The following is a 21,753-nucleotide window of genomic DNA, read 5'->3' as shown; positions in this document are numbered from 1 at the left end:
AAAGTTTCATCCTCCTTGGGCGTGTGTAGCAAAGGCGGGCTAGACATGTACCGTTTCAGTTCTTCCCGGGCGTGTTGACATTCTGGAGTCCATTCAAAGTTGTTGTTTCTTTTTAGTAGGGCAAAGAAATGGTGGCTTTTGTCCGACGATCTCGATATGAATCTTCCTAGGTCCGCGATCCGCCCTGTCAGCCGTTGAATGGCTTTTACGTTGTTTACCACCGTAATCGTTTCGATGGCCTTTATTTTGTCAGGATTGATTTCGATCCCCCTGTTTGAGACCATGAAGCCCAGGAATTTGCCCGAGCCTACTCCGAAGGCGCACTTCTCAGGATTGAGCTTCATGTTGTAGCTTCTGAGGATGTCGAAGGTTTCCTGCAAATGGGTCAGATGGTCCTCTACGCGCAGGGATTTGACTAGCATATCATCAATATATACCTCAATTGATTTTCCTATTTGGTGCTCGAACATTTTATTAACTAGCCGTTGGTATGTTGCTCCCGCATTTTTTAGCACGAAGGGTCTGGATTTGATTGTACCCCGAGTAGGCATTGAGGAAAGTGAGGGTCTCGTGGTCGGCCATAGCATCGATCAGGCGATCGATATTAGGCAACGGGAAGGAATCTTTCGGCCATGCTTTGTTCAAGTCTTTATAGTCTACGCACATCCTTAGCTTATTCCCCTTTTTTGGCACTAACACTATGTTAGCTAGCCATTCAGGATACTTTACCTCCCTGATGGATCCGATCTTAAGGAATTTCGCCACTTCCTCTTTGATGAAGGCATGCTTTATCTCGGACTGCGGTCTTCTCTTTTGCCTCACGGGTTTGAATTTGGGGTCAACGCTTAATCTGTGGAAGGTTATGTCCGGTGGGATACCTGTCATATCTAAGTGGGACCAAGCGAAATAGTCGATATTATTACTAAGGAATTGAATAAAACCTGCCCTGAGCTCGGGGGTCAGGTCTGTTCCCAAGTATACCTTGCAATCCAGGAGGTGTTTGATCAAAATGGTCTGCTCCAGCTCTTCAACTGTTGACTTGGTCGTGTTGGATTCCTCGAGGGCGACGGAGGTTCGGGGTGCGAAGAAGTCTTCCTCATCGTCTTCAAGGGTACGCACGCTTACCTTCTCGTACGACGTCGGGCATGTGGGGGTTGGCATCTCATGGTGGACCGCGAACATTTCCCTCGCTGCATATTGTTCTCCATGTATGGTCGTGATGCCATCCCTAGTGGGAAACCTTATCACCTAGTGCAAGGTCGAGGGCACTGCCCTTATGTTGTGTATCCAAGGCCTTCCAAGTAGGGCGTTGTATCTCATGTCATCGTTGATGACCTGAAACTCAGTGTTCTGGGTTGTGCCAGACGTGTCGATCAGGAGGGTTATTTCTCCCTTCGTTTCTTCTCTGAAACGAAGGGATAAGATTAGGAATGAAGATATTCGAGAGAAGGTGGGCGTGGCCCACATGGAGGACAAGATGCGGGAGGCAAGACTCAGATGGTTCGGGCACATTCAGAGGAGGAGCACTGATGCACCGGTGAGGAGGTGTGAGCGACTGGCTGTAGTGGGCACGCGGAGAGGTAGAGGACGACCTAAGAAGTATTGGGGAGAGGTGATCAGACAGGACATGGCGCGACTTATGATTACTGAGGACATGGCCCTTGACAGGGAAGTATTGAGGTCGAGTATTAAGGTTGTAGGTTAGGGGAGAGTTGTGAATATTTCTACAGCACAATAGAGTGAAACTAGCCAGTTAGGAGTTGGACTAAGAATGTCATTGGTCGTCTATTGATGCAGAGCTTTACCTGCTAGTTTTACTATACCAGCCATCGTTTTAGTATTTCGTATTATGTATTTCATATCTATTGTATTGCTGGTATTTTATTATGCATTTTTATTATGCATTTTATGGTACTAATATATCGGCTTCTGTTGCTTTTGAGCTGAGGGTCTCCTGGAAACAGCCTCTCTACCCTTCGGGGTAGGGGTAAGGTCTGCGTACATATTACCCTCCCCATACCCCACTTGTGGGATTATACTGGGTTGATGTTGTTGTTGTTGTTGTTTCTTCTCTGATCAAGTTGAAATTGTGGAGGACCCGAGGGGTGGGAACAACTTGATCGAGCAGACCTAGCTGTTCTACTACTTCTGACCTGATTATGTTGACCGAGCTGCCTGGACCCATGAGCACATGCTTTATTCTGGTGTTGTTTGAGAGAAATGAGATTACCAGCGCGTTGTTGTGTGGTTCCATCATAGCTTCGAGATCCTCTTCACCGAATATGAGGGTTTCTCTAGGTAAGCGTTCTCGGCCCGGCCCCTTGTCTGTAGCGGACATTCTCACTTGTTTGGACACGGGTCCTCGGGGAACGTTGGCTCCCCCAATAATCATGTGGACACCGACCTCTAGGTCGGTCGTGCCCTTTTCTCTTTCGCCTTTCACGTTCTGTCTTCCTATTTCACTAGTCGAGCCAGACGCTTCGTCCTGAAAGAATAGATCTTTGGATGAGAAAAAGCGTGAAAGATAATGTGCGTTTTGTGCAATGAAACCAACAAGAAAATAATCACTATTATTTTTAGCCCCATGGTGGGCGCCAAAATGTTTACCGTGAAAATGGTAACAACAATTAAATTTGTAAATGGGGTTCTAAAATTACGTTATCTATTCCCGAGCCAGTTGTTAGAGCAGTTGATGCTAATAATATGAAGTTTAATGATGGATTGCGAGCTAAAAGGAGATAGTAACTGAACCGAAGGGCCCACTACCCGGGTACAGGTCTGGTCGATGGGGGACCTTGGGGTCGACGTCAGAATCGAGTTCGAGCTATCGAGGATAGTCGGGGATGGGATAACAGTTGAAGATATAATTAAACAAGGCTTTTTACGGCCAATATCAAGCAATATGGTGAAGAACAAATAAGGGAGCGATAGATATTAAAGTGACTTCGGGCCGGTACCAAGTAATAAACAAAGAACATACAAAAATATCAGTCGATGGGACAAAAACTTCGTACAAGATACATTGCGTGATAAAAGAAATAGGATGGGACAACCGGCTAGCTCTGCGATGTACGCGTGGGCTAATGTCGAGCCACTTGAATAGACCTGATCGACCCCGGGTGCATTCCTCGAGAGATTCCTGCGTTCGTTGGGGATTTGGTCGACATTATCCTTAGCAGGGTACCTGCCGATCTTGAGGGAAGTGACTGCCTCGAGATCCCGGGCTTTCGGGGTCACCCTTCGAGGTATCTAGTCGAGGAGAAATCAGCCTCCCAGATTTCACCGTGCACAAAAATATCAGTGTTTAATTCATGAAAATCATTATAAAAAGGTGGAGTTAGGGCTTGAGATTATGAGACCTTCTAGGGATGATTTGAGCGGTCAAACAAACTCCGATTTTCGAGTTCTTTATATGTACGGACTCGTGAGATGATGAAGAATATTTTGGTATAAAGTTTGTCCAGTTCTGGGGCGCGATCCCGGGGGTCGGGTTTTGATTGATTTCGATTTTTGTGCTTAAAATCAATAATTTTCAATTGGAATTCATTCGTTTAGCATAATTTGATGATAAAAATCTGAACTTGGTAGATTTGGAGCACTCAGAAGTTGGTTCGAGAGGCAAGCGTATTGCAGAGTAGCTTTTCGGGCTAGTTCGAGGTGAGTAATAATTTTAAATGCTGTTCTGAAGGTATGAAACCCCGGATTATACAATATTCGGTTGTGTTGAGGTGACGCACATGCTAGATAACGAGCGTGGGGTCGTGCACCGTTGAGGATTGTGACTTAGTCCATCCCGAATGACTATTTTTCTGTATATTTGGTAGCTACTTGTTTGATATTATTATACTTTGGGCAAAATGCCATATTTGGGCTTCGTGCCAACAGTTTGAACCCTTAGGGAATCGTTAATGATATTATCCTCACTGTTTGATTTCATACTTGTGCTCAGTCATGCCAGATCTTTCAATGTTTTCAAAACTCAGTTATGTTAATCTGTTTTAGAAACCTTAAATGATGTTTTAAAGATATTTTGAGCTGAGCTGCATATTTGTACTATTGCCCGAAGGGCTTATAAGATTCTGACTGAGTAAGGCGGAGGGCTTGTATTGTGAGGATACTTTTGGGTCGGGCTGCACGCCGCAACAGTGATACACTAATTATGATAATGAGGCCGAGGGCCTGAGATTGTACGCCACGAGGTGGCTTGATATTAATATGAGGCCGAGAGCCTGTTTATGATGCCACTAGATGGCTTGATATTGCGCTTGGGCCGTAAGAGGCTCCTCCAGGAGTCTGCACACCCCCAGTGAGCGCGGGTACCCATTGTGACATGAGATATAGCTCGAGGGGATGGTATTGTTCTATGATATTGCTCGATGGGCTTATTTGATGTTATTGTGCCCGAGGGACAGTTCTTATGTGTTTACCATTCCTAGTTGTTTTTCCTATCTATTGTTGACTGCTTAAAAAGTTGTTTTTATGAGATTTCATTGTTAAATTGTGTTACTGATTTTGTTATGCCTCAGATAGCTAGATGTTGTGTTTAACGTGATTTTATATCATTCAGTCTTCATTTATTCTTATTACTCACTGAGTTGGAAGTACTCACTTTACTCCCTACACCTCTGTGTGCAGATTTGGGCACTCCAAGTCCTGCTACTGAGGGTTGACAATTCCAGCATATCTTCAGAGGTTTACTAGGTAGTTGCTTGGCGATTCGCAACCCAGTGCAACCTCCCTCTATCTTTTTTTTTTCTGATTCAGTTATTTAGTAGTGGAGTAGACTTTCAGACTGGTAGTATTGTTTTAGATGCTCCTGACTAGTGACACCCTGATGTCGGGCTGTGTTGGCTTTTATTTCCGCAAATTATACTGTTAAATGCTTATTTTGAAATTTTATTTCTGATTAAAGACTTAGTAGTTATTATTTTAATTACTTAAAGTGAAATGGAAGTGAGTTGGATGGCCTTGTCTTCACGAGAGGCGCCATCACGATCGGGTTGGGTTTAGGGTCGTGACAAGTTCGTATTAGAGCCTAGGTTACATAGGTCTCACGAGTCATGAACAAGTTTAGTAGAGTCTCACGGATCGATACAGAGACATTTATATTTATCCTTGAGTGGCTGCAGAACCTATAGAAAACGTCACATTTTTGAATTCTTATCGTGCGTCCTTGATTCAGCCTGAAATAAAACTCTTTGAATTCCTTCCATGCGTTCGTATGAGCACATGAATGCTCAATATTAGATGTGCATCGATGGATTGTGATTCCCTGATCGAGGGGCGAGATGTGATCTCTGTGTGTTGATGTTGGGCCAGTCTAGGGGACTCGAGGCTGGATATTTTTGCCTATAGCTTGGCATCGAGGTTCTGATTGTATGAGCACGTGTTTTTGAACTCGTATGTTCGGTAGTGTCCCAATTAGTAGAAGTGATGGCTGGGTAGCTATGTGATGAGTATGTTATGTCTACGAGGTGTATCCATATGATTTGGAAACGGCAAGAAGGGTCTGCTGGAGGATAAAAGACTATTAGGTATTTGATTTTCATCTTGATTTAAGGTATAGTCCCGAGTTATAGGTGTGTGAAGAACCCTTTCATGTTTCCTAGCTGGGAGTGAAGTAAATTTCATGTTGCGGTATAAGTTTAGACTCAAGAAGATTAAGTGACTGCGTAGTGTTTATGATGGTGGAAGGTATACAGAAATGCTAGTTTGAAGCAAAACAGGTGGGTTATCTCCTGCGGAGTGTTGTGAGGTTGTGTGACCCTTATGTTGTCTGTTAGAAGATCTCGATTTCAAGTGAAATATATGTGTTGTAATTTGAATTTGGGTCACTTAAGAGAGTGGGTTTAACTGTTGCGAGAGTTAATGCGAGATTTGCATAAAATTTAAAGTACGAGAGGATCCGTGTTTCACAAGATTACGAAGGAGTCTAATCTCACTATGGTATTATGGCAGTAATAGAGTATGCACATTATGAGTTATAGTGTGATTTGATCTATGGCTTTGAGCCAAGTGGGAGAGTCTGTTATTGATTAGTTGATTACACGGTTATGTGCTATGTTGGTTCTAGCTTGAGGCATGCTGGTGAATCAGTTATGGATTGCGGAGATTTAGACCGAGGATGGCTCGAGTAAAGGAAAATTTTCGACTAAGGTACGGTTATATCATGCTTCATAGGTGTATGAGAATCACAGAATGTCTTGAGTTGTTATTGATAAAGAATGCTTGGTGCATAGAAAAGAAAATGGCTTGGTTGCATCAAGGTAAGGTTACATGTTGCAGTGTCAGAAGTGCTAATGAGGCACAGGCTGTTCAGTTCTTTTGATCGGGCTAATTGCGGTTCGAGTAGAATGGATGACTATGTGGAATGGTTCTAATGTGCTCAAGATTTTGCATGTAATAATTGGAGAGTTTTAGGTTGTATTTTTGGCTAGAAACTGAGGTTTGCATTTGGAGGGTGTCAAGATTTGTGGTATTTCTATATCAATTATGGGCTTCTATATGTCAGTATTAGGAAGGTGAAGGTAATGGCTCAGAATTCGTAGGTGGTCCCTTCAGGGTAAGTATTTTGAACGTGGTACTTTTGGGGAATATCTAAGAAAGTATTCAGTGGCTTATGAGCCTTAGACGGTGTGGTTTTATGCTTGGGTCTCGTGTGGTGAGTCGGGGTTGAGGAATTGTAGTGTTATAGCAAGAAAGAGTATCAAATTGAAGGTAAATCAGAAGGAAGCCTGGATGGATGGTATAGCTTGATAGTAGACCGGACCAGTATGGTAAGGATATGATTAGTTCATTGGGTGTGTACGAGGTAATGAGTTTTTACAGGTGTTTCATGGCGATGCCTTTGGGTTCTAGTGGTCTGCGTAACTTAGTTGAGTTAGAAGGATTCAGTCCTGACGGTTCAGTCTTGTGCGAGTAGAATTCGGAGAGTCCTTGATGATTTCTACTGCGGTTAGAGATGCGTATTTTCTGCGAGTGTGAGAAGCATGGGATGTGTAGTGATTTTCTCCTGAATGATATCAATGGAAAGTTCTTAGTTGGTTGAGTACATAGTTGCTTGTGGCTCAGAAGGGATATGCAGTTCTTATATTATCTTAGGATGGTATAGTATATGCGGTATGTTATGGAGGATTGAGATTGTGTGTGTGAGGTTACGGTTCAGTTTTGAAAGGGAGGTCATAAAACTCTTAGGCAGTGGGCAGCTTCAATTAATTAGAGGAATGAGCTTCAGATGATTAGGGAAATGATCTTCAGATGATTAAGGAAATGGTATTGCTAATTGGAGTGATTTGGCAAGGGTGTATGTTTTAGAAAAGGCAATGTGATTAAGTTGATGGTACTTCGGTAGTATTGCGACACTTTCTTATTAGATCGACTGCTGATATTCGAGTTTGCTTGGTGGCACAGAAGAATTTTAGAGTATCTCTCGTGGAATGATTGGGTATTGGAGGTGTGGTATGTATTCGGATGGCGGAATTGGGATCAGATATGGATTCATGTGCCATATGGATTTAGAGATAGGAAGTTCTCATATTTAGGATATGTTGTGGTTGTGGGTCGTGTGTATTGGCACTGTTTAGTGACTATCGGGGTTTGGAGACTCGAGTGGATCTTTTGTTGCTTGGTATGTTAGATTTTGGATGTGATATCGGGTATAGACTGGTTGTGTCAACGTTGTGCCATTCTGGGCGATTGCGCTAAGGCGGCGACGTTGGCTATGACGGAAATGCCACGGATTGAGTGACGAGATTCGACGGATTTCATGTTCTAGTAGGGTGGTTTTATATTTCGAAGGTCCAGCGGGTGGCTGTGAAGAATTTCCTTCCTTATTTGAGCACTCGTGATGGATGTCAGTGTAGAGGCTCCTCATATTAATTCAGTTCTAGTGATGAGGAACTTTTCCGGATGTGTTTCCTGCTGCCAGGCATGTCGCCGGGCAAAGTTGTTAATTTCGGTATTGCTTTGGTGCTGGGCACCGTATCGTATGGCACCGACACAATTAAAGGAGTTGAAAGAGCAGCTTCAGGGTTTCCTTGATAAGGGGTTCGTTGGCAGGCCAGTGTGGATGTGTGTTCTAACTTGAGTCAACTTGGTTGGCTCCGAATTGTATTATTGAGGGATGTGTTGATTCGATTGTTATTGAGCTTATTAGTGTTCTGAGGTGATCTATGAGTTACTTTTCTGTGTTGCGAGGAGTTATGAATTGTTGTTTATAGGAACATATGGTGCAGATCCATTGGGGTTCATAGTGGAAGTCGAGTGGGAAGAGTACTAGATATTGCTCGGTCGATGGCGTATCGGATATGTCCTTTCGGGTTTGTATGGTGTTATGTATTTGCTTCACCGTGGTTATGATGATTTTCTTTGGTTCTAGACATCAATTGCGTGTGGTCGTCAATTTCGAGCAGAGTGACTTGAGGTGTTTCATGTGGAGCAGCGTTTGGATAGGATCGCGCATTGCAACGAAGTTATGTGGAGGTATGACCTTGCGGGTTAGATTCGTGTGTTCTATTTCTATGATGTGAGACGGGTTCTCAGCCTTGTGTTGTGGTGGTACTGGTGAGCTTGCGGTACAACTCTTTCATTTGAGTCATTTCCATGATTTGAGTATGTTCGGATTGTTGCTTATTAGTATGCGGATTTCACAAGTTGTGGCTTTAGCCTGTATTGATGTGTCATGTTACTGGAGTGGTGTGTTGAATTAGATGAGATCGTTGGGATCATTAATGGATACGAACAGATTCGATTTCAGCATGTTGGAAGGATAATATCGAGGTTCGGCTAAGAAATTTTACTATATTCTTTGCCAAAGGAGAAGTGACTTCATGAATGGTTGATCTGAGAGAAGGTTATGGTTTACTGCGTGCTTCATTTATCATTGACAGTATATGGAAGTGTTGGAATGAGACTCTAGTTGATAAGAGGTTTTCTATCGGTATTCGGGTGTTGTGTGAAGCTGCTGTGCTTAGAAATTATCGCTACAAGTGTTTGAGTTATATGGTATATCATGTAATTGCACCTGAGTTTGCAGGTATGGGTTATTACAGCTTGTTCGGGCTTATTCATAGTATATACGTGAGATTCCGATCTTATGGATGACTTTAGAAGTAGAAATGTGGTTCTAAGGTTTATGGGCTAGGTTGGATTGTGAAAATTTTCAGTTACATTGTGTTATCGGATCTATATGTGATAGGGTGACGTGGGATCACCCCCGAGTATGTGCATGGTAAGGTTATTCAGTAGTTGGTTGGATTTTGAAACAACTCTGGGCACGTTCGAGGACGAACGTTTGTTTAAGTTGGGGAGGATGTTAAGACCCGACCAGTCGTCTCATGAGTTACTTCTTCGTTTTTCCCCATTTCTACTTCTTTATGCTTTGGTTATCCGTGTTATGTGGTATCGGGTTGGTCGGATTGAATCCGGAATTGTTTTGGTAAGGTTTGAGACTCTTAGTCTCTAAAAGTAGCTTTAGAGTTAGAAAAGTCAATCGAGAGTTGACTTATTGGTAAACGACCTCGGAATGCAGAACTTATGGCTCGGATAACTTTGTTAGGTGAGTTGGGACTTAGAAGTGTGTCCGTAATATTTTTGTGATATCCGGTGTAAAATTAGGCTTGAATTGGCGAAAGTTAGTTTTTGGCGATTTTTGGTCGGCAGTGGAAAATAGGCTATCGGGGTCGGAATGGAATTCCGACAGTTGGAACAGGTATGGAAAAAATACATGGAAGTGCACGAGAGACATAGAAGGAAAAGAAAAAGAGAAGAACTTTGCTCGTTCACTCTCGCATGTGCACGAGAGAGTGAACGAGCTATCCTAAAAAGGCTATTTCGAAGTGGGCTTGTATTATTTCGCCCCATGCTAACCCTATCCCACATAAATAGTCCTTAATATCACTTCTGAGGGCAGGGACGAAGGAAGAGACAAATTGGGAGAGCACGTTTTTAGAGAGGATTATCGACCGAAGGAGGCAAGAACACACTAGGAGCAAGGCGGAGAATTCTTCTACGAGTTTTTCATTTCCTTCTTCCTATTTTCATTATTGGTTATGAATTCTAGTATTATAGTTTTGCATACTATTATGAATAACTAATTTTTTATCTAGAGTTTTGATGGAACCTTTTGTAGGATAAATTATTGTGACGTTTTTATATAATTGAGTCGTCAGATTTCTTTACTTGTTCAACTACGTGTTTATTGTTATTGATTGAATGACGATCAATTGACTGTGCTTATTTAGTGTGTATATTGAGAGAGAGAGAGAGAGAGAGAGAGAGAGAGAGAGAGAGAGAGAGAGGAGAGTATACATTTAGGTAGTTGTTGAAAAACATCACTAACGTATGTGAGAGATCAATACAGAGGGTTTAAAGGAGGGATTAGAGATAACGAAATCATGGTGCGTTCGTAGTAAGCGGTGAATTAGTGCCAGTGATAAGTGCATTTTACTTGATTTTTAACATATAATTTATTCGAAAAACACAAAAAAAACTATCATATTTCTTCCATACTTTTTTCTAAATTATGCAGGAAAGGTTAAAGAAGTATTGGTACGGGAACGAGAAGATTACAGAGGAAAAATTAGAAAAATGGACAAGCTAAAGTAGAGTAAAATATAGTGCTAAAGAAAGACGTGATCTGCCATGACCAAGAACAATCGACTCACAACTGGTTACAACAAACTATAACCGATCCATAACTAACCTACAACAAAAGCTCATAACCAAGCATAACATGGCCACAACTAGCCATGACAAGTTCATATCCAAGAGTGTATTGAAAAGTTTGTCATGGCTTGGCTATAAAAAGAGGCATCAATCGTGAAACCAAGGGAGAGAATCTTATATTGAAATCAGATTTTGAGCAGAAGGATTTACCTTTCTTTTGGTTCTTTAGTTTCTCTTCTTTTTTATCTTTTAGCCATTATATTGGCTTCGTCTCTAGTTCTGAATAAATTGTAGTATTGGAAATTACTCTAGTTCCTGTTTTTAATTAAATAGGAGGAATTATTCTCTTGAATATTTTTTTCTATTTTCTTATTTAATGGGCAAGATTATTTCCGTTGTCGGTATTGGCTTCATTATGGAGTAACTTTTCTTGTGTTGGGAGAAAGACAGATCTTAATATTTCTATATAATAGTAGATATTATTCCTCAAATTCACATGCTTGAGCAAGAATTTATTTAACTTTTATCTGCTTTTACAGTTAGACATTATTAATTTATTAACATCTATCTATCTTGTACTATTTATTAACTATTTATTAATTCTATAATCGAGAGAGGCGGAAGAAATAATATAGTTAAGTGTAGTATTGATACATATTAATCTTTATTGAGTAACATCTATCTCTTTTATGTTATAATTAGTTTTACACTTATTTATAATCGAGAGAGGCGAATAGTGTAATAATCAATTATAACAAGTAGGGTAACCGAAATGGACTTACTAACAAGAGCGTGTTTTAGTTCAATCATATAATTCTAGTTCTTTAATATTACTAGTTTGAAGATTAATTTGTATAACCGAAAGGAGTGCGATTAATTATTCAACTTAAGTAATAATATATATTTGTAATCGTGAGAGACATTTATACATTTTTGAGAAATAGAAATTGAAGAATAATAATTCTACTATATAGAAATATTAAGTGAAGTCAAGATCCCAACACCTTTTTATTATATTTGTGCAAAATAAAATATTTTCTATTGCTCTATTCATGCATTTTTAGTTAGTTAATTTGCAACTCAACTCTTTCTAATTTTCTTAAATAGTAATTAAAACAAGAAACGTCTGTAGAATAGATAAACCAATCTCTGTGGGTTCGACATCTTTCTATACTATTATTTGACAGAATACGAGTTAGAATTTTATATACGCTAGACACTCGTCAAATTTTTGGCGCCGTTGCCGGAGATTCGCAAAATCTACTACAAATTAATTGTTTTACTACTAATTTGGGATTATTATTTTTTGTCTAATTATTTTGACTTTTGTGCAAAAAGTTCAGGAAGTGTATGACCCGTTCCTCTTCTAAAGAACTAGTCAAATACGATCCTGAAATTGAAAAATCCTTACGGTTGTTGCGAAAAGAACAAACCTCACGATCTCAAATTTTCACATCAGAGTAAATGGAGAACGAAGAACTCAATAACCAACTTCTACCACATCAAGTAGAAGAACAGTTTGATGAGGTGGCACCATGACGTGATAGAATACTAAGAGATTATGCAAGGCCAGATCATTTTGAAGGAGAATCAAGTGTGAGGAGACCACCAATTACAACAAATAACTTTGAAATTCGCATAGGCTTGATTCAAACTATTCAACAGTCGTGCCAATTTACTGGTGATGCAAGTGAAGATCCTTACACTCATCTAATTGATTTTCTTGAATTAGTTGAAACTTGCAGGTATAATGGAGTCACAACAGATGCTATCAGGTTGCGATTTTTTCCTTTTTCTTTAAAAGGTGAAGCCAAAATATGTTGCGAAGTCTGACGAGAGGGTCAATCACTACATGGGACCAAATGACTCAGAAATTTCTTAATGAATATTTTTCACCTGCAAAAACATTTAAAATGAAGCAAGAAATCAATAATTTTTTGCAAACAAATACTAAATCTATATACCAAGCATGGGAACGATTAAAATCAATGCTAAGAAAATGCCCACACCATGGTATCCAAGATCCTGACGTTTATATATTTTTTATCATGGTCTTAAACTCTCTGCTAGAAATGTTATTGATGCAACATCAGGAGGATCCATAATGATCAAAACTATTGCAGAAGCCATGCAATTTCTCAATGAAATTTCAGAAAATGCTATTTAATGGCCCTCTGACAGAATGATTGTTAAGAAAGTAGCAGGAGTCAATTAGGTTGAAGCTTGGAATTCATTAGCGCAACAAATTGCAACTTTAACATAAAAAGTTGAGGCATTTCAGGTAAATACTCAATCATCATCTCAACATGAGAATTGTGATGTTTGTGGAGGCAATCATCCCAATCATGAATGTCAAGTGTTGTGAACATGGATATCTCCAATAATGTTTATGGGCCAATTATTTAGACCGAGGCTAGACAAGCTGTTGGGCCGAGGGCTAAACTGTGAAAAGTCCAAGGAATTAGACAACCCAACAAGAGATTTGCTTGGGATCCAGGTTGAGTAGGGAAGCACGTGACAAATGGATAAAAGGGGTTTATTAACAGTTTTGAGAATTATGCAAAATGTTATGAAGTTATCTGTATTTCCTCACCCCCTTCGTCTGGTTCTGCTTCTCATCCTCATTCTTATCTCTATCTTTAGTTACCTGTTATTTCAATAGTTTTCATTGTAATTCATTAGTTTGAGTGTTGCATTTGATATCTCAAGATTGTAACTAGTATTTTGGTTCTTATCAATATAGTGAGGAAGCTCGGTATTGTTACATTGGTGCTTTCATCGTTCGTACTCCAACAATGGTGGTATTAGATCGATTTAGCGGTGGAAACCCAAAGGGTTGGATTTTTTCGGCTGAGCTGTACTCCACCTACCTTGATTTCTCCGAGAAAGACTGGTTACCTCTTCCTTACCACTACCTTGATGGCGAAGCTCTTGTTTGGTTTGATTGGATGTTTTGCAATAAGCAATTTTTTGATTGGAATCATTTTAGGAGAAACTGAAACTACGTTTTTGCACTCGGACTAGAGAAGCATCTGGTGGATGCTTAGCCGTTCACCAGCAGCGAAAGCTAGTGAAAAATTTTCTAGCACGAACTGCGGCTATTCCATCGTGGTGCAACATTAGCACCTCACCCTCGACTCAGTATTGGAATAAACACTTAGGCAACATCAACCTTAATTTGGCATACGAGGTGCTCAAGCAAATGGCAGATAGGGCAACTAGCACCTTACAAGATGATGAAGCGGATGTTGAACCTAGTGAGTTACCAGAAAAGCAAATCGATGTCGATTCCATGTACAGTGTCGCTGATGGAAGTCATATTGAGGTTGAAATTCTTAAAGAGCTACAAGCTGGTAATGAATTGATGACTATGAAGGAGGAATTCTCAGAAGAAGGCCAGGTGTTCGACGAAATGTTTCATAATTGTTGCTCAACGGTACTCGCTGATGAATCTGATTTAGAAGATGGCGATTCTGAGGAAGACAAGGTGCCGGATGGATATCACAGACGAACCATTGACAAGAACTATGTCTCTACAAATGATGCGGCAATTGCTTGCGATAGTGAAGCTGAAACATACACAACTAATTTTCTGGTACCTTTGAATAGCGGAGAGGATGTAGTGCCGAAAGAGATTGCGAGCGCTGCTGAAGTCACACATCCATTTAAAAGTGTCATACCGCTTCATATTCATAGGAGTCCATGTTTGTTGGCTAATGTGGTTTCAGATATTGAGATGTATGTTTCTGATGAAATTTTATTTGTTGGGTATGAAGAACCAGCGTGGGATGAAGAGTTCGCGTTAATAATTAAGCAGCCAACGCTATGTCATTTTCGGCTTGTAATTTTTGGTTGTATAGTACCGCATCACCCTACTACTTTACCCGATAATATATTGTCTATGGACTTGAATTTAGTACACTTATTATCTGTTCATAGTGAATTGCGATTCACTCGATGGACGACCTATTGAGAGATTTGGTTTATTGTCAAACTACATAATGAAATACTAAACAGAAAGATGGTTCAAGAAATCATAATTCTATATGGTTATCCTTGGAAAGGTGGCAGTTAGAAGGGATTGAGAATTTCATTGGCTGTCTTCGCTAGTGATGTGGTTGGCATCACATACCTCCCTTCTAAATATTCACGCTCAAAAGTGCGGACAAAGTTGGAGTTGCTCGAACTGCAGCTGGTTGCTGTTGTAGAAATTCTTGCTGTTAGCTATTCACATGATGAAATTGGTTTACGAGTAGATCGTGGAAACCTTGAACATCAGAGTGGAACATCATCTTTTGAGGACATGTATTCTTTGCACTTTGTGATGGCACTTGGTTCTGGAGGGGAACTATTTGATAGAACCATTGCTTGAGGATATTCGTTAGAGAATGATGCTGTTGATAATTTTGGACAGCTTCCATCTGTAGTCCCCAATTGCCATTTCATGGTTGTTATGCATAAAATATTAAGTCAGAGAAGCCTTCATTATGGTTTAATTCTTGTCACGACCCAAACCCCGAACCCGGTCGTGATGGCGTCTCTCGTGAAGACAAGGTCAGCTAGTCCAACACAGTACACTTCTTTAAGCAGTTAATTATCATAAAATGGTTTAAAGCTTGATTTAATAGCAATAATTCGCGGAAATATAGATAACAATAGAAGAAACCATCCCAACACAGCCCAAATCAGGGTGTCACAAGTCATGAGCAACTAAGGATCCCGATAAGAGTCTACTAAATACAATATCTGGTACAACTGTTTAAAGGACATAAAAGTAATAAGATAAAGGAGACACGGGGGCTACAGACGCCAACAACTACCTCGTAGTCTCCGAAACACCGCCTGGACTGGAGGAAATCAGCACTCAGGAGCGGGACCTGCTACGCCTGAATCTGCACACAGGGGTGCCGGGAGTAAAATGAGTACTCCAACTCAGTGAGTAATAAACATAAATAATGGCTGAAAGTAAGAAATCACGTGAAAACACAAAGCAATCTATACCGAAGCAGTAAAATAACTTAAAATAGTAAATCAGTGAAATATCAAATAAATTTTCCTTTTTCAACCACTAAAACAAGTAATTCGGCAGGTAATTAACAAATAGAAATCCGCCCCTCGGGCAACAAATCAGAACAATACCAGCCCCTCGGGCTCACACTCAAAATAATATTAGTCCCTCGGGCTCACTTTCAGATCAGTATCAGCCCCTTAGGCTCACTCTCAGAACAATATCAGCCCCTCGGGCTCACTTTCACAACACAATGGGTACCCACGCTCACTGGGGGTGTGTAGACTCCGGAGGGGCCCCTTACGACCCTAGCGCAATATCAAGCCATCTTGTGGCATCATCTAAGGCTCTCGGCCTCACATCACTCAAGCCACCTCGTGGCGTGTAAATGTATCTCAGGCCCTCGGCCTCAAATCACTCAGTGTATCCGCACATCTGTCCCTCGGCCGCACTCAGTCAAAAAATCATCACAAACTCCTCAGGCATTTGTAAAACAGTAGTGCTCAGCCCAAAATATCATTTAGAAATATCATTTATGTCTCAAAACTGATCAAAAGTGGTTGAGTTGTAAAACAATGGAAAAACAACAGGACTGAGTTCAAGTAATAAATCAATATAGTGAGAAAATAGTGATAAAAATCCCCGGAGGGTTCAAATAGTTGACACGAAGCCCAAATATGGCAATCAGCTCAAATCGTGATGATAACAAACAAATTTCGGTCAAATAGGCGGTAAAATCATCAATCGGGACAGACCAAGTCACAATCCCTAGTAGTAAAAAACCCCACACTCATCATCCAGTGCGTGTCTCACCTCAATATAGCACTACGATGTGCAATCCGGGGTTTCAAACCCTCAGGACATCATTTACAATCATTACTCACCTCGAACCGGCTAATACTCTAGCTCGCGATGCCTATGCCCCTCAAATCGGCCTCCACGCGCGCCGAATCTATCCAAAATCAGAATGAACACGTCACAATATGCTGAGGGAACAAAACCCAAGCAAAAACAATCGAAAATATCAAAAATCACGAAATTAGCAAAACCCGAGCCCCGGGTCCACTTCCTGAAACTCTGAAATTTTCACATCGGTAGATTCCTTATCACCCCACGAGTTCATACATATCAAAAGTTCTCCAATCCAACCCCAAATGGTCCTCCAAATTCCAAGTCAAAAGCTCAAAATCCCAAGCCCTAGTTCTTCCATTTTTAGCTTACGTTTTATGATTTTCTAGGTGGATTTCACAATAGATTCGAGTTTTTGGTCGGAAATCCTTACCTCCAAACGTTTCTCCTTGAATCCTTCTTCGATTTCCTTCAAAAAGCTCTCAAAATGACCAACTATGGAGTAAATGAGCTTAAAAATCGCGGATGAAATGAATTAAAACATTCTGCCCAGGGGTTTTCGCATCTGCGACCCCAAAGCCCGCTTCTACGGTACCGCTTCTGCGGTCATTTCTCTGTATCTGTGGAATTCACTTAACGAGCCAAATACGCATCTGTGACTCCGTAGGTGCAGTCCTTATTCCGCATCTGTGGTTCCTGACCTCTCTCCTCAAATTCGCATCTACGGAAAATCCTTCGCACCTGCGGTCCCCAAACCGCAGGTGCGAAAGCACCAGAAGCATCAGAAATTCTGCAATCACTCAAGTCCAAAAATCTTCCCGTTAACCATCCGAAATCACCCCGAGGCCCCCAGGACCTCAACCGAAAGCACAAACATAACCCAATACCTTATTCAAACTTGTTCCCATCATCAAAACACCTCAAACAACATCAAATTACCCGAAACACATCGGATTCAAGACTAATTTTTGAGAAATCTTCCGAAATACGCTTTCGATCGAAAACGCAACCAAACCACATATAAATGAACTGAAATTTTGCACACACATCCCAAATGACATAAAGAAGCTACTACAACTCTCGGAATTCCATTCCGAACCCTATATCAAAATCTCGCCTATCAACCGAAAGTCATCAAAATATCAACTTCGCCAATTCAAGCCAAATTCTACTCCGGACCTCCAAAACCCATTCCGATCACACTCCTAAGTCATAAATCACCTCCCGAAGCTAACCGAACCATCGGAACTCACTTCCGAGCCCTTTAACACATAAGTCAACATCCGGTTGACTTTTCCAACTTAAACTTTCTTAAAAGAGACTAAGTGTCTCGTTTCTTACCAAATCCACTCCGAACACCAATTAATCCACTCGATCACATAAAACATGGATAACGAAGCATAAAGAAGCAGAAATGGGGGAAACAGAGCGGTAACTCATGAGACGACTGGCCGGGTCGTCACATCCTCCCCAACTTAAACAAACGTTCGTCCTCGAACGAGTCAACAAACATACCTGGAGTCTCAAATAGTTGAGGATATCTGCTCCGCATATCCCGTTCGGTCTCCCAGGTAGCCTCCTCCACGAGCCGATCTCTCCACTACACTTTCACTGAAGCTATATCCTTTGACCTCAACTTCCGAACCTGACGACCCAAAATAGCTACCGGCTCCACATCATAGGTCAAATCATCATCCAACTGAACCGTGGTGAAGTCAAAAACATGAGACGGATCCTCAATATACTTTCAGAGCATAGAAACATGAAATACTGGATGCACACTCGACAAGCTGGGTGACAAAGCAAGCTCATAAGCCACCTCCCCAATCCTCCGAAGCACCTTAAAAGGCCCAATGAATCGAGGACTCAATGTTCCTTTATTCCCAAATCTCATAACACCCTTCATGGGTGAAACCTTCAACAAAACCTTCTCGCCAACCATGTAGGACACATCTCGAACCTTCCAGTCCGCATAACTCTTCTGCCTCGACTACACTGTACGAAGCCTCTCTTGAATCACCTTGACCTTCTCTAAAGCATCCTGAACCAAATCTGTCCCCAATAGCCTAGCCTCGCCGGGCTTGAACCAACCAACTGGAGATCTACACCGCCTCCCACACAAAGCCTCATATGGAGCCATCTAAATACTCGAGTGGTAGCTTTTGTTGTAGGCAAACTCTGCAAGCGGTAGAAACTCATCCCATGAACCTCCAATTCAATAGCACAAGTAAGCAACATGTCCTCCAATATCTGAATAGTACGCTTGGACTACCCGTCCGTCTGAGGATGAAAAGCTGTGCTCAACTCCACCTAAGTACTCAACTCTCTCTGCATGGCTCTCCAAAACTGCGATATAAACTGAGTACCCCGATCTGAAATGATAGAAACTGGAACACCATGCAGCCGAACAATCTCCCGAATGTATAACTCTGCTAACCGCTCTAAAAAATAAGTAGTACACACAGGAATGAAGTGTGCGGGCTTGGTCAGCTGATCCACAATCACCCAAATAGCATCGAACTTCTTAAAAGTCCATGGAAGTCCAACAACGAAGTCCATAGTGATCCTTTCCCACTTCCACTCAGGAATAACCATCTGCTGAAGCAACCCACCCGGTCTCTGATGCTCATATTTCACCTACTGACAATTGAGACACCGAGCTACAAATCCCACAATATCTTTATTCATTATTCTCCACCAATAATGCTGCCTCAAATCCTGATACATCTTCGTGGCACCCGGATGAATGGAATACCGTGAGCTATGGGCCTCCTCCAGAATCAACTCTCTAAGCCCATTCATATTGGGCACACAAATCCGGCCCTGCATCCTCAACACCTCATCATCACCAATGGTTACATCTCTATCATCATCATGTTGAACTCTGTCCTTAAGGACAAGCAAATGCGGATCATCATACTAGCTCTCTATGATGCGATCATACAAGGAAGACAGAGAAACTACACACGCCAACACCCGACTGGGCTCCAAAATATCCAACCTCACAAACCGATTAGCCAAGGCCTGAACATCAACTGCAAGAGGTCTCTCCCCAACTGGAATATATGCCAAACTCCCCATGCTCACTGTCTTTCGGCTTAAAGCATCGGCCACCACATTGGCCTTTCCCGGATGGTACAATATAGTGATATCATAATCCTTAAGCAACTCCAACCATCTCCGCTGCCTCAAATTAAGATCCTTTTGCTTGAACAAATGCTGAAGACTGCAATGATCGGTGAATACCTCACAAGATACGCCATACAAATAATGCCTCCAAATCTTCAATGCATGAACTATGATAGCCAACTCCAAATCATGAACATGGTAGTTCTTCTCATGGTGCTTCAACTGACGAGAAACATAAGAAATAACTCTACCCTCTTGCATCAATACACAACCAATCCCAACTCTCGAAGCATCACAATACACATTATATGAACCTGAAGCTGATGGAAAAACCAACACTGGAGCTGTGGTCAAAACTGTCTTGAGCTTCTGAAAGATCTCTTCACACTCGTCCGACCATACAAATGAAACACCCTTCTGAGTCAACTTGGTCAAGGGCAATGCGATAAATGAGAATCCCTGAACAAACAGGCGATAATAGCCTACCAACCCAAGAAAGCTACGAATCTTTGTGGCTGAGGACGGTCTAGGTCAACTCTGAACCGCCTTAATCTTCTCGGATCAACCTGAATACCCTCGCTGGACACCACGTTCCCCAAGAAAGCCACTAAACTGAGCCAAAACTCACACTTGGAGAACATTGCATAAAGCTTCTCCTCTATGAATCTCTACAACACAACTCTCAAATGCTCCGCGTGCTCCTCCTAGCTACGAGAGTACACCAGAATATCATCAATGAAGACTATAACGAATGAATCAAGATAAGACCAGAACACGCTATTCATCAAATGCATGAACGCTGCTGGGGCATTGATTAGCCCAAAAGACATCACAAGGAACTCATAATGACCATATTTGGTCCTGAAAGCAGTCTTAAGAATATCTGAATCCCTGATCTTCAACTGGTGATAGCCCGAACGAAGATCAATATTGGAGAACACTCTCGCTCCCTGAAGCTGGTCAAACAAATCATCAATTCGAGGCAAAGGATACTTGTTGTTAATTGTTACCTTGTTCAATTGCCTATAATCAATGCACATTCTCATGGTGCCATCCTTCTTCTTCACAAACAGGATTGGCGCACCCCAAGGTGACATACTAGGCCGAATGAACCCCTTATCTAGGAGTTCCTGAAGCTGTTCTTTCAATTTCTTCAACTCCGCTAGTGCCATATGATACGGAGGAATAGAAATGGGCTGAGTTCCCGGTACCAGGTCAATACCAAAAACAATATCCCTGTTCGATGGCATGCCCGACAGGTGTGCAGGAAACACATCGGGAAAATCCCTCACAACTGGAACATAATCAATACTGGGAGTCTCAGCTCCGACATCTCTCACAAATGCTAGATATGAAAGACAACCCTTCCCAACCATATGTTGGGCCTTCAAGAAAGAGACCACTCTACTTGGAACATAATCAGTCACACCACGCCACTCGATCTGCGGCACACCCGGCATAGCCAAAGTGACTGCCTTAGCATGACAGTCTAGAATAGCACGACACGTAGACAACAAATCCATGCCCAAAATGACATCAAAATCCACTATGCTCAATAGATATAGATCCACTCGGGTCTCCAGACCTCTAATAGTCACCAAACATGACCGGTACACACGGTCTACAACAACAGTATCGCCCACCAGGGTAAATACATGAACAGGTAAAGCAAAAAACTCACAGGGTGTACCCAAATAACAAGCAAAGTATGATGACACATAAGAAAAGGTGGAATCTGAATCAAATAATACAGAGGCATCTCTATGGCAGACTAAAACAATACCTGTAATGACAGCATCTGAAGCAATAGCCTCGGGTTTTCCTAGGAGTGCATAGAAACAAGCCTGACCACCCCCTGATCGACCTCCCCCTATGGGGAGACCCCTGGCTGCCTGACCTCCACCCCTAGATGGCTGGGCGAGTAGTGAAGTAACTAGAGCAAAAGTTGAGGGCTGACCCCTTTGTTGGGATGAACTAGCAACACGACGAGGACACTACCTCCACACATTCCCAAACTCTCCACACTCAAAACAACTCCCAAGTGCTAGAGACGGGGACTGAAGGGAACCCCTCGCACCAAAGTGACTAGCCGATGTAATCGG

Source organism: Nicotiana tabacum, chromosome 22, assembly GCF_000715075.1.
Source record: "Nicotiana tabacum cultivar K326 chromosome 22, ASM71507v2, whole genome shotgun sequence".
NCBI lineage: Eukaryota > Viridiplantae > Streptophyta > Magnoliopsida > Solanales > Solanaceae > Nicotiana > Nicotiana tabacum.
This window is presented reverse-complemented; position numbering follows the sequence as displayed.